This window comes from Haliotis asinina, chromosome 16 (assembly GCF_037392515.1).
Source record: "Haliotis asinina isolate JCU_RB_2024 chromosome 16, JCU_Hal_asi_v2, whole genome shotgun sequence".
In the NCBI taxonomy this organism is placed as follows: domain Eukaryota; kingdom Metazoa; phylum Mollusca; class Gastropoda; order Lepetellida; family Haliotidae; genus Haliotis; species Haliotis asinina.
The window spans coordinates 34,038,365-34,051,329 of record NC_090295.1 but is presented as its reverse complement, the minus strand read 5'-3'; the positions used below and the strand labels follow the sequence as shown (position 1 = coordinate 34,051,329).

Sequence of the window (12,965 nt, the reverse complement as noted above, 5' to 3'; positions counted from 1 at the left end):
TTTCATCCTTTAAGTAAAATTATGGTAATTCCATGGTTCACAAATTTGTAATATGGACATCAAACATAACATCTGTGAACCAACTTTATTGCAAATAAGATACCGGTCTCATTTCAGGAAGGTAAATGTTTTAATGCGAAAAGGGGAGATAAGTTACGTACTTGGAAAAGACAGTGTACAAAACACAACTACAGTCCTCGATTTTCGATTGATTTCTTCACAGATGCACCTCTGTATCTTCCTGACTTTGTGAAAAAGAATGTTTGATCTCGTACAAGATGACGCCAACGGACATAACGATGCTTTAATAACTCTGGAAGTGGGAAGTTAAATGGATGATTAGCCTCAGTATGTTACCACCTATGAGGCTGTGTTCTAACATCTAACAACCACAGTTTGCTGTGACTGGTTAGCAAACATATGATTTATGCCCTTACAACAAGCGCATATTGTTTATGTTTCTGTAAATTGTCTTTTAGTATTTTAAGATTTTTAATGATGTTACGAGTGTGTATTTTCTGTATATTGTGTTATTAATTAAGTAATAATTATTATTTGGTCACAACATTTACTGTTTTGAATAATAATTATGATGGGTCACATTTCGTTTAATAGATGGTCAGCACTTTTAGGATTCTGGTTTTCTGAAAATTATCTGCTCTTAGTTTTCTATGTGTTTACTTCCGGGAGACTTATTCGAGGGCTTTCTACAGTGTTGGCGATGTTCGTAAGTACCCGAAATTTCGGGAAATGACTGAGTATATGTAATGCTAGTTGCCGAGTTGGAGGAGACACATTCACATAACTGGAGGATATACATCACTGCCAACGCTTGATCATCAAAACCCGTCAATGCCTGAATCTACATTATCTGCTGTCAGACCGATCGCTGTGTTTACATTCTGGATAATTGATTATCTCTCGTACTGAGACTTTGGTGAGTTTGCTATATCATGTGATCCATTGCCTTAGCTTTTGTCTCATTTGTATTGAATTTGTAATCAGCATTGTGACTATTGACTTGTGACTGTGCGTACCTTGCTCTCGTTGCATAATAATACAGAATTTGAACGTTTACGACTTGTCTTTAAGTTCTGTTTTGCTGGTTCATGGAGAATTTCTTATATCGTTTGTCACCGTAAATTCTTAACTGTAACAATGAACACTTAATTGTTTCGAGTGTTAGTTTTGCATTTATCTCTAATAGTTTAGGCTTTAATCAATAAATAGTATCTTTGAAAGGATTTCAATAAACGTGTTCAGGATTGCCACCAAGAGAGTCTCAATTTGGGATAACAGTGTCAAACATCGAAGTTTAGCAAGAGTTATACAATGATGGTTCTACTACATTCGCCTTCCAAGGCTTATTTAATGGAACGAAGCCTCCCAGCGCCCAGTAAAAACAGCAAGTGTCGAGCCGAGACAACCTTCAATGTGCCACCTAAGATAGAAAGGTTTATAAGAGGAGCAAAATCGTCCCAGGCAGCCACAATGCCCTAGGACAAATATCGAAAGATAATGGTTTGCGCAACTTCTCCCTAGGGGATTGGACCGGCCGCCTTTCTCTGAGCATGAGAGTGCCCAGCTCAGAAAGACCCTTTCCAGGACCCAACTGATATGATCCCGATTTCTTCCACCAAAACTCTCATCGAAAGTTTGCAAGGAATCCTTGGCGGCAACAGCCAACTCATAATGCAGAGCTGCGCAAACTACATCACAAGCCCGCACCACACAACCGATTGCGCTACCGGGGATTTGATTGCATCCTCCACCTAAGCTGTTGCTCTTTCCAAAACTCCATTCACACAAGTATTCGACTTTGAGCGCCAAGAACGTCTGGAACCAGTTCTTTAGCAAGAAATAGAATGACTGGTTCCAGACACTCTTGGTGCTCAAAGCCGAATGCGTGTGGTGACTTTTCACCTCCAATAAACGCCTGCTAAAATACAAACACGATGCTCCCAGTGACTTTGAAATACACAGAACATGATAAACAAGTTCGATGGACGAGGACAAAAGTTTGTAAGCTACCATCCATTACCGAATGTCACGTCTGAGCTGGGCTCCGTCTATACTAACAAAAATAGGTCAGTTCACTTTCGCCTTCTCGCTTCTCGTCCCTAATTTGATGAACACGAAACAAATATGTCATGCACTACAGAAACCTACAAGTGTACTTGTCGCTGGGGATGAAGCTGACTAAAATACATCGGGTTCTGGTCCCTGGATGGAACCTTATATTCGACAAAGAAAAAGGCCATCAGTGATTTCGAGAAAAAAATCGCTCATGAACAAGTCGGTGTTCGCCAAGACAATGGGGAATTTGAGAAAACAGGTTAACGTGAAACTGGTGATCCAGTAAGGAAGAAAAACTAAGGAAACTCATAGCCAGCCCGGTGTTGAACCGGAGCGAGATATTCGACAATGGCTTGAGGGCATCACAAGAGACACATCAGATTGAATCGACCCGTTTACGTGGGGATGAGCATCCTGAATCTGTCAAAGTACTTGATGTACGATTTGTATTGCAACAAGGTCAAGAAGCAGTACGGTGGCAGATGCAAAGTGTTGTACATGGACACGATTCCCCGATGATGGAAATTTGCACTGCGGCTGTTCACGAGAACATGACGCAATGCACCACCCGCTGTATGACACCACCAACAAGAATGCCCTCGGCATGATGAATGACGAATGTGCACGCACGCCGATTGCCGAGTACATCAGCTTGAGACCCAAAATGTATTCCACCAAGCAAGCCAATGACGACGAAATCCAAAAGGCAGGAAAAACATATGTCGGGAAACACCATATCAAACACACTCTCTTAAAATAGGCTATCTTCCATAAACACACGTTAAATACCCTATGAACGTGTTCAGAAGCGAAAAGCAAAAAATCTACGACGTCACGCTCAACAAGTCCTCATTGTCGCTTGTCGATGCCAAACAGTGGATTTCAAATGATAGCATCCACACGTATAGCTATGGATACCAGTTATCAGAACCAGTCCGGTGAACCTGAATGAGGTGGTAAACGCTATTTCACAGACCTCATATGGGGGTCTATGAAAACGTACAGTCGTCGACCATGTGGATATCAAAGACAGCGAACCGAATTTGTATTACTTGAAAGACGGACTCGGCAGGGGTTTCGTCCTCATGACAAGGTATTATCCCCTTATTAATGATTCCTCTCTGTCGCTCACAATCAACACGTGGAGACTGATCGAGAAACGGTTGTTCAGATGCGTCGGTGGACACGATATTTACTCCACCCTGCGTCGCGTCATACGTGGAGGGAAAATCGCCAGCCAGTACGATGGTTTTGGTCTTGGGAGTACCAAACGGTTACAACGTATCATGGATACGTTAGTCGATGTTGGTTTCGAGACCCAAGAAGGCACTGCCCGTACTCCTTAATTCAGTTGTAATTGTCAAAGGTTGGTTCGGCTCGACCCTCACTTTTCTTGCCTGGTGGCTTGTGCCAATAAATAGCCCTAGACTTTTGCCAGTATATTATCCACGTTAGAACAGACAAACGCAAACGCCAGAAGGTTTTCACATTAATGCATTGATTGAAAAAAAACCCCATTAATTGATGAATTAACTTAATTTCTCTCTTTTAATCGGTTGGCAGTAGGACATTTCTGATCAGATCTATAACTTTCAACAACTTTCATTGATGTGTGTACTCCCCTGTCACTCCATGTCAGTTTTGACTATGTGTAGACAGTACAGGCATTTTGTCATGATCCCCAAATACACTTGGCCTCGATCGTTTTCTAAAGAGCACGTGAAAGCTTTAATATATAAAGAAAACCAACAACATCATAAGATGTGTTTGGAAGTGTAGCCGATTTCTTTGGACTGTGAAAATACCTAATTTTCTGAACATAATAAATAAATCAATGATGTTTGCTTTAGTATGCACCTCCAGTGTGTAAGCTCCATGTTCCTGATACATTTTGCAAGCAAGCAGACTGAGAGCTAGATAGTACACGGGAATGCGCTAAGAATAATACCTAGAAAACTGGCAATTACTCCCTGTGGAGGCAAATTGAATCCCGTATCTTTAAGAGCCTTTGGCTGTGACTCCAATTAATCATCTTCCCTATGTCAAGCCAACCCTCAACGTCAAAATATCGGTTACAATGATGCATGATTGTCACTTCATGCCAAGGTGGCTGATCAGGTAAAGTACAAAAGTTGGATGTTATCTTGATGAATGAACTGTCCAGGCTGAAAGGACATTTATGTTTATGATACAGTCACAAATGAAAGCAATGTACATTGATACGGGGTTTAAACCAAACACATAGATAAACACCTTTGTGAACGTTTATCATACTTCCACTCAAATAAAGGATCCCAAAATCTAGCTTTTACCTGTACGGTGTAGAAACATCCTTGTAAATAAATGGGTTCCTGCCATGCCATTTGTCTTCTTTCATCATGATAATGCTCTTTTGCCCAAAGAAACAAACGACGGGAGTGACTTCTTAGCAACATAACTACCGCCATTGTGTACATATCCCTGGTCAATGGTCAGGTTATTGTCAGTTCAATTACAATTTGCCTGCCAGCCAACATACGTACTACTGCAACAGACTTTCATATCCACGTTTTTATATGCTGGGCAACGAAGCCTTCATTTGACGGTCCCTTTCGTCACTTGACTCCACCATGCATTAGGGATGATATTTGTTGAAACATGTGATTTAAAAAGATTTGGAATTCCTGTCTCCTGTTACATATAGCAAGATCTGGATAAGATAGGTATTTCTGACAGTATTGTCCTGGATATTACTTTAGAAGCGCAAATATGTGATGGTACTATCCATCATTCACGAGGGTTTAAGGCCTCAAATCAGGTAAAAGCTACATCATGTCACTTACCACTCGTTTTGTGTCTGTGTCATTTGATGAATAGTCTCATCATTGTAGCTGCTTTAGTTCCTACATGTTTTCAAAGCGTTACACTTTCACAGATATATCGAATAGAGAAACATAAACCCAGAAAACTATATTGCTGACGGGAAAGTCATTTGGCGGTCTGCATTGATATTGATAAACAGGCAAGAAAATTGCGTTTTAGTCATTAAGCTATCATAACAGATTATAGACGTTATCATCCGTATGTAAAGTATTTTGACTTTATTTTGCCTTTACAATTCATGTTCGGTCATAACGATGACATGCAGAAAAGTTTCAGTTTGGAAAACCAGACTGAGCGTGTTTTGGATTTTTGCTGCCCATTAAAGGATCAAATCAGAAGGATGATTTACACCTGGTCACATTTAATGCGACCACCTGTTCATGCTGCATTCACAAAATGTATCTCTCAAGAATAGTGTGTTTCCTCTCTGTCAGAATATTTTTCTGTTATTTTTTTCATGTAATCATTGGTTGAGATCCGTTCGAGTGATATCCTTTATAGCGGCACTTGCCATTATTTCCTTATATTTGATAAAATATTTCTTTATGTGTTCAGATGTGATATAGCCAATTATACGTGTCTTTTGAATTTACACAGGAGGACTTCTGTAAACATTAACACAATGTGTCTAGGTGAATGGAAGGTATTTCTAACTCATATTGTATCTTTTGAATGCTGAAATGACTTCAATAATTCAATTTGAAGCCAGTATAGGGGTGGTAGGTCAATGTCAATTACGTGAAATTTCATCGTGTGAATACCGCTCAAGCATATTAATGAGTTTGACGTCTTCAACTTATACTCTTCCAAACAATGTAATTTGGTGACCATGTCCTTTACAATAGATACCCAAAGAAGCAATGCCCGTAATGGGTGTTTTGCAATGCAATTGTGCTGGTAATTCACATGAATATGTTTATGTTGGAAATAAAACAGAATAGTTTTTCATCGAAGTTCAATTGAAATATGGTTCAAATACAAGTGGATCTATCACATCGTCTCGTGTGTGGTGAATGAGGGGGCACCAGATATTGGTTTCACCCATTGTTCAGATTCGGAAGGCTGAACCCGGGCATTTGGCGTGACAAGGAAACCGCTTTATCTACCGAGCCACCCGAAGGTTTGTCTTGAATATGACGTTAGATTGTATGTCGACAGAGACAAGATGATGTCGATGCCAACAACGTACACTGCGGTTCTCCAACCCCTTATTCACATACAACAAACACTTACATAGCATGGCATGCTGTACGGTTCACCAACTGAGACCACAGTTTATTCGTAACAGAATAATTATGTAATTTTCTACCAATATGCCAGAGCACATTCATTTAGACTTAGATAACGCGTCGTCTCCTCACATCACTGAATCAGCTTCAAATCTGCACACAACATCTCAAGTTTACATGTTGGACAGCTCATGGCAAATGCTCCCCGATGACTCACGTATTCTAACGGCTCGCCAGCCTGGACATGTCCGTCCCACTCAACAGTGCCAGTCATCGGTCTGTAACATGACACGAGAATTAAACATTCAGTATAGACCAAATGCAGTGTATATATCCACTCACATAAACATCACATAACATACAGGACAAATCAAAACTGACCGCTGGTGCACCATGGCGCTTAAACATTCTATCTGGAATGCCATTGTTTGCGGCTGCAGTAGCTCCGCCTGCTCTCAGGCTATGCAGACCAAACTTTGATATATCACGATATAACATGTGAACTAAACGCCTCAATGAAAAGCTCTCTCAAACGAGAATATGACATCGGCTTATTATCGACTCTCAAAATGTAACCATTTTAAGTCTTACTCATATTTCTGAATAAACATTCAGGATCTTTCACCTTTGGTAAGCTTCAAATATCGCTCCAACCATGCTACAGGGCACATATTTGTACCTGTCCGGCCTATAATAATCCAGGCCCCATCTCTGTAGACATCAGTTTTTGATTTCTGAATAAAGACAGCCATGTAAGCTTGACAAAATACAACATCATTCCGAGTTATCGCTAATAACTCCGACGATCTCATGAAACCTGAATAGGCTAGAAGGCACATTACAACAGTTCTCATTTTATACAATGAGCATTCATCAGCATTGTCTGGTACAATCTTATTCAACAGCTCAACTGTTACAGGCTCTTTCTTACAAACAGGCTTGGTTAACTTCCTCTTAGCGGCTTCAAGTACATTTCTCACTAACGTACTCTCTGTGGGGCTTTCCAAACCAACCAAAACATGGGCATGTCTCAAACTATAGTAAGCTGTCTGAACAGGTGAGAAAGATTCACTTTGCTGACACATCGCTAACAAATATAAAGAACAGTGCAAAGGTGATAAGGGCATATCTGTCGACATACCATGGACCAAAGCCCATTTCTTCCATGCTTTAAAGCCGTAATCATACTTCTTATTTGTGGAGTTTGCTCTCGAGCAGGACAAATGCTCTGAAAGACTTCTCACGAGCTCCCTCATAGGTGGAGGTAAACTCACTTTCACTTCTATATACATGTTCAAAGACACCTGCAACGCGCAAACAACATCAAAATTCCACATGTAAAGCCATCATGTTGAATTTTAAATCGTTTACTCCAAACAACCCCCCAAACTGTCTGCTTGGTACATATGCTTCCTTGCAAGTGGGAAGATACATCAAGTTTTTAACTTGGGGTATAAATACCCTATTTGGGCACAGAATAGGCCAGAAGTTAGCTGAATACCATACAGGAATCACGAGAGTTCCCTTAGCATAACACTCTCTCATGTGTTTAAGAACACGTGCAATCATACATACAGGAGGTACTATCCAGTTATTGTCGTCACCCCAGGACACAGATAAAGCATCCACTCCGTCACTTCCCGGATTCCAAAATCTGGAGTTAAACCTATACAACTTTAGTATTGTAATATGAAGCAAATCTGTCAACGTCAAATGGGCCCCATTTGGCAGAGACGTGTCGAAACACATAATCCTGGATACCCCAATCATCAGCATCTACTATCTTACTCAGATAGTCAGCACGCCCATTGTCTAACCTTTGTATCCACTGCATCTCAACTCTGATATTATATTCATTACACAGCCTGAAAATATCTGAAGCCAAAGCTTGAAGATCAGCTTTCATGCTACCTTTGGACACAATCGACTCTACATTTTGATTGTCAGTAAACCATTTTACTTTGTTAGATTCCAAAATGGAAACGAAACTTTTCATAACCAGAAACAGTGCCTTCAGCTCTCTCCAACTGGAGCTTCGTGACGCTTCTAGTGCTGACCACTGACCATGTGATATGGCTTGCTCAACTTCTACACAGTACCCACCGAAACCAGAATTACTAGCATCAATGCAAACTACCCGTGTGGGAATGCTTGCATAGCATAGAGTGCACTTACTGAGTCTGTCAATATGCGCAGCCCAAAACTGTAATTGATCTCTACTCAAATACGATAGCACCACAGGTGCCTTCCACGATGAAGCCTGGAGTGTCTGAATACTCAGAAACTTTGTCACTAGTTGACACAAAGTACCAACAACCATCTTCATAGGAACTATCTGTCAAACAACCGAAGCCAAGCTCTTCACCGGAACTGGTGCAGTAGAAGACAGAAGTTCTCCTATACTTTGCTTAAGCTTACAAATTTTCCGTTGAGGGATGGACAACTTCATGTGTCTAGTATCTATGATAAAACCCAATCATTCGATTTCCTGAACCGGCTTCCATAGTGACTTTTCTGCTTTTGGAACAAAACCTGCTTTTAACAAATCTTGTTTGACAATTTGACCAACAATTGTCGTTTCACATTCGGAAAAACTTGACAGGATCCCATCATCTAGAAAAGTAACAATTTTGTAACCCTGGAAACGCCAAAACTTTACCAACTGTCTGGTAACCTTGGTAAACACATATGGAGCTGTACTCAAACCAAACGGAAGGACTAGAAATGTAAAATACTTCTTGTCTTTTCCTGATCCCCATGCAAATCCTAGAAACTGCGTATGTTCATGGTAAATATCAATATGGTGGTATGCAGAATGGATGTCGAATTGCACTAGCCAATCATTCTTTTCTATGTACAACAATGCAGTTCTCCAGTCTTCATATTTAACTGAAGCCTTCCACAAATGTTTATTCACTCTAGACAAGTCTAAAATAAGACGCTTCTTACCAGAAGCGTGTTGTACAGCTACAGATAAATGATTAACAACGTAAGGCTTATCTGAACACTGAACAATCAACCCTCTGCGCAACAAATCTTGACCAGCCGATGACACAAAGTCAGAATTCTCCTTGGCAGATCTATTGTTCCTTATATTCATTCTTTTTGGGGTAGAATAAAATGGTATTTTGTACCCGTTTTCAATAATGTCTACAACAAAATCAATAGCACATATTTCTCTCCAAAACGAAACATGACTTTTTAGTCTACCCATCACAATTATATCTAGCCCATCTTGTTCATATTCATAAAAGTCATTTGTTAGGCCAGGTTCATCAACGTTTACAGTATCATCACATAAAGTATATTCAACTTCAGGTTCTGCTTCCTTGGAACGTATCCTACTCTCTGTCAAGCTTCCCACGTTGCTGTGTTGTGTTGCTGTGCAAGGGACACTGACTGTCGAGGAAGGACGCTGGGTCGACTTGTAGGGGTGCAACCGTGAGGAACGAGACGCCCTTGTCTTGATTTTCTTAATGGCTTTGCTTTCCGCTCTGTTGATTCTTTTGTCGTCATCAGAATCTGACGCCAATTCATGAGCCACATAACTGCGCACTGTTTCCCAACCCCCCTCTGAGGAATCGGCTATCTTTATGTGCTTGTTTCTTGTCTGGAACATGGAAACTTCTTCATTAATCAATTCCAAGGCGCAATCAGTCTTACCATATTGAACTGCAAACCGTAATTGTTCTAAGTCTTCCAGAGCTTCTGAATTAAGAGAAAACTGAATTTTGTTCCCTTCTCTTTTCCACTGATAGCCCCTCTCAGCTTTCAGTTTATGTAATTCTTTTGATGTTTCATGAAACTCATCTCGCAGACCTTCAATCTTCTCATTAACTGCCTTCCTAATTTCAGCTTGTGACTGATCCAACTTTTTTCAAAATGGCGTCTAACTTGTCACTGTCAGTGTTGACTCTCACGGGACTGACCATAATCAAAACTGACCGCTGTTGCACCGCAGCTGAGAATAACCTAATTCAAATTTCCCTCCCTTTATACCTACCAGAGCGCCCCCATACCTATAGCATTACTTCCCTGTGTTGTATCTTCCGACGCTAGGAGAAAGAAATTTCATTCTAATTCGTACCTCAAACGAAAGAAATTATATGTCCATGTCTTTTCTTGCGCCGAATGTTGCGCTGATAATAGCTGTCCTTCACATCGTAAGTTCCTATTCATTGAGGTCTGAGCTGCTTGATGGTCATAAGTTGGTTTTTTTTATTGGTTCACGTGATTACATATAGTGTCATGTACAAAGCAGAGTTACATATCGATGGATGATATCCAGAAATTATATCGACATTATAATAGTAGACATATACAGGTTGATATATGTGATATGTGACAGATATATAGAAACATTCCAATTTATCCAAGTACTGGGGAAAAAGGGCCCCATTTATGATTGTAATGATCTATATTATTATTTGTTTGGCATATATGTTTCTCGACAAAGAAAATTTGTTTTAAGGTTTTTGTAAATGAAGTTATGTTAGGGTGTATATTCCTAATACTACATACACACATGTGTCTTTTGGCTGCAATGATGATGTGATTTAGTAATGTATTTCGGTGTAGAGTACAAAACCAAACCATATGTTTTGTAAAGATAAATGGGCGAGGGAATGAATTGTTAAGCCTAATTTGTAATTTTCTCCAAAACATTTGTGTCACTTGGTATTCCCATTTACAGATGACAAACACTCTCACTTGGACCCTCGCAGAAACAGCATATATTACTATCAACTCTCTTCATCTTAAGCAATTCTATTTTAGCATAAATAGCACCTTGTAGAAATCTATATTGAAAATCTATGAGTTTTGTGTCTTGCAAACGTTTTCTGTAACCTGTAAATATTTTTTCCCAGTCAAAGTCTGTTTCCGGGAATAATAGCTGCCACTTTTTACAAACATTTTGGTATATATCATTGGAAATAAGCTTCTCATAAAAAGTTCAGCATCCTATAGATGTTTTTATGAGACAAATCTGGTTAATATTTAAAACCCAAACTGGTATTAATGTATGGATTTTCTTTTTCACCTTTTCCGAAATGTCTTCGTAACGTAGATAATTTCAAAGCTTTTTAATATCGATCATTCTCAAACACTCTTCTTCATAGTTATTTTTTATTATGTTCCGCATTGTTTGTCATTCTTATCATTCCAAACATCTTATCATTCAAAACAATGGTCGTAAGTTGTTGCCAATCGCGGGGCTCGGGAGTGTCTCCGTATCATTTATGCATCCTGACATCAGGCATCGTTTCACCTGCCCAAGCGATCTTTTCACGTTCTCGCTTTTTTACAAAACGCAGTTCAATGGACATGTTTCTGTTTTTGCATGGAGCATTGTTGTGGAAAATGTTTTCTTTAGTTTACTTTACATTTAAAACTACAGCCCCAAAACTTCAGGATTAAGCCTTGCCACCTGCACCCATCACTAGGCCAACGGCAGAAAAACTGACATTGCATACATGAGGAGTTTGGCCAGGGGAGAGAGGATATGTGTTACGATCCAGCTGGGAGTTCGTCAAGGTCACACTGTACACACATGACACGCTGTATAGTACATGTATTATGTACAAGTGATACAAGATCTTTATTGTACGTGTAGAAGATGCGTTGGATTTTCCGTAATTAGTAAAATGCCTTCAATATTGCAAAAGTTATGCAAAGTTGCACATTATCAAGTGCAATTCCTTATCTAAGGAGACTAGCCTTTTACTCAAAGGGTATTTGCTTGTCCTGTACATCTGCAAATACCTAAGTAAATATATAATATTAATGGAAATAGAGTATTCATGCACTACTGCAAAATTACAACTTTTGTAACCGATGTCTAGGTTTCATGTCGCGTTTAGCAATGTGTTGCCAGATGACAATGTTGAACTGATCTTCACACATAATGTACTCATGCTGGGAATCAAATCCGGGTCTTCGGCGTGACGAATGAATGCTTTGACCATTAGGCTACGAAACCGTCCCATATCACTATTGACTTTACAATGAACTTTAAATTTGGTAATGAATCAGTGGTGTCTTCAAGAAATCTTAGCATCTTAATGCCACTGGGCACATCCTTTCTGTGATCAAGTGTTAGATCATCTGCAATTAATATGCAGTTTATAGCAGTTATCTTTAGCCTGTCGGAAACTAGTCTAGACGACAAGTAGTGTAAAACATATCTGTATCCACGCGATTGGCATCTTTTGCAATAAAGAAACAATTTAAACATCAGTCCAGAATGGGTCTTCTGGACTGCGTGTGACGTTGTTAAAATTCAATTGATAGGCTGTCGGATAAACGAAGAGGAATGCGTTTGTTTCTTTTCAATTTTGTAAGACTTGGCATTACAAGTCATGCAATATTTTCTTTGGGTCCAATTGTATATTAACCTTAACCTAGTAGGATCAGATATGTCAACTGCAACGAAACGTCCAATGATGTCACATACGTGTACAAAAGGAAATAAATTAATTGTTTTCGTTGTACGTCAGAAGTTTGATAAAGGTTATACCATTCAAATGCTCGGTACGGCTTTCAAAACGTTTTATGGTAGACATGTGGGGCACAAAATTTGATGCATCAGTGATAGAATTAATATGCGATGTAATTCGTCTTTGGGCCTGTGATTTACATTGTATGATATTAATGCTGAATGTTTTGTCACACATTTGTCACGGAATATATAGAATTGTACAATCGACGCTTTTAGCAGTGCTTTTTTATTATTACAGGATATGTATATAGCGCACATATCCATGCACCTAGTGCTTGCTCAAGGCGCTGGTATATGGT

The 12,965-nt window shown here is 39.6% G+C and overlaps 1 pseudogene; it reads right to left on the bottom strand.

Annotated features, from left to right (window-relative positions):
* Positions 1-7,490: 7,490 nt before the first annotated feature.
* LOC137267740 (uncharacterized) lies at positions 7,491-10,099 on the bottom strand (annotated as a pseudogene).
* Between the last annotated feature and the right edge of the window lie 2,866 nt (positions 10,100-12,965).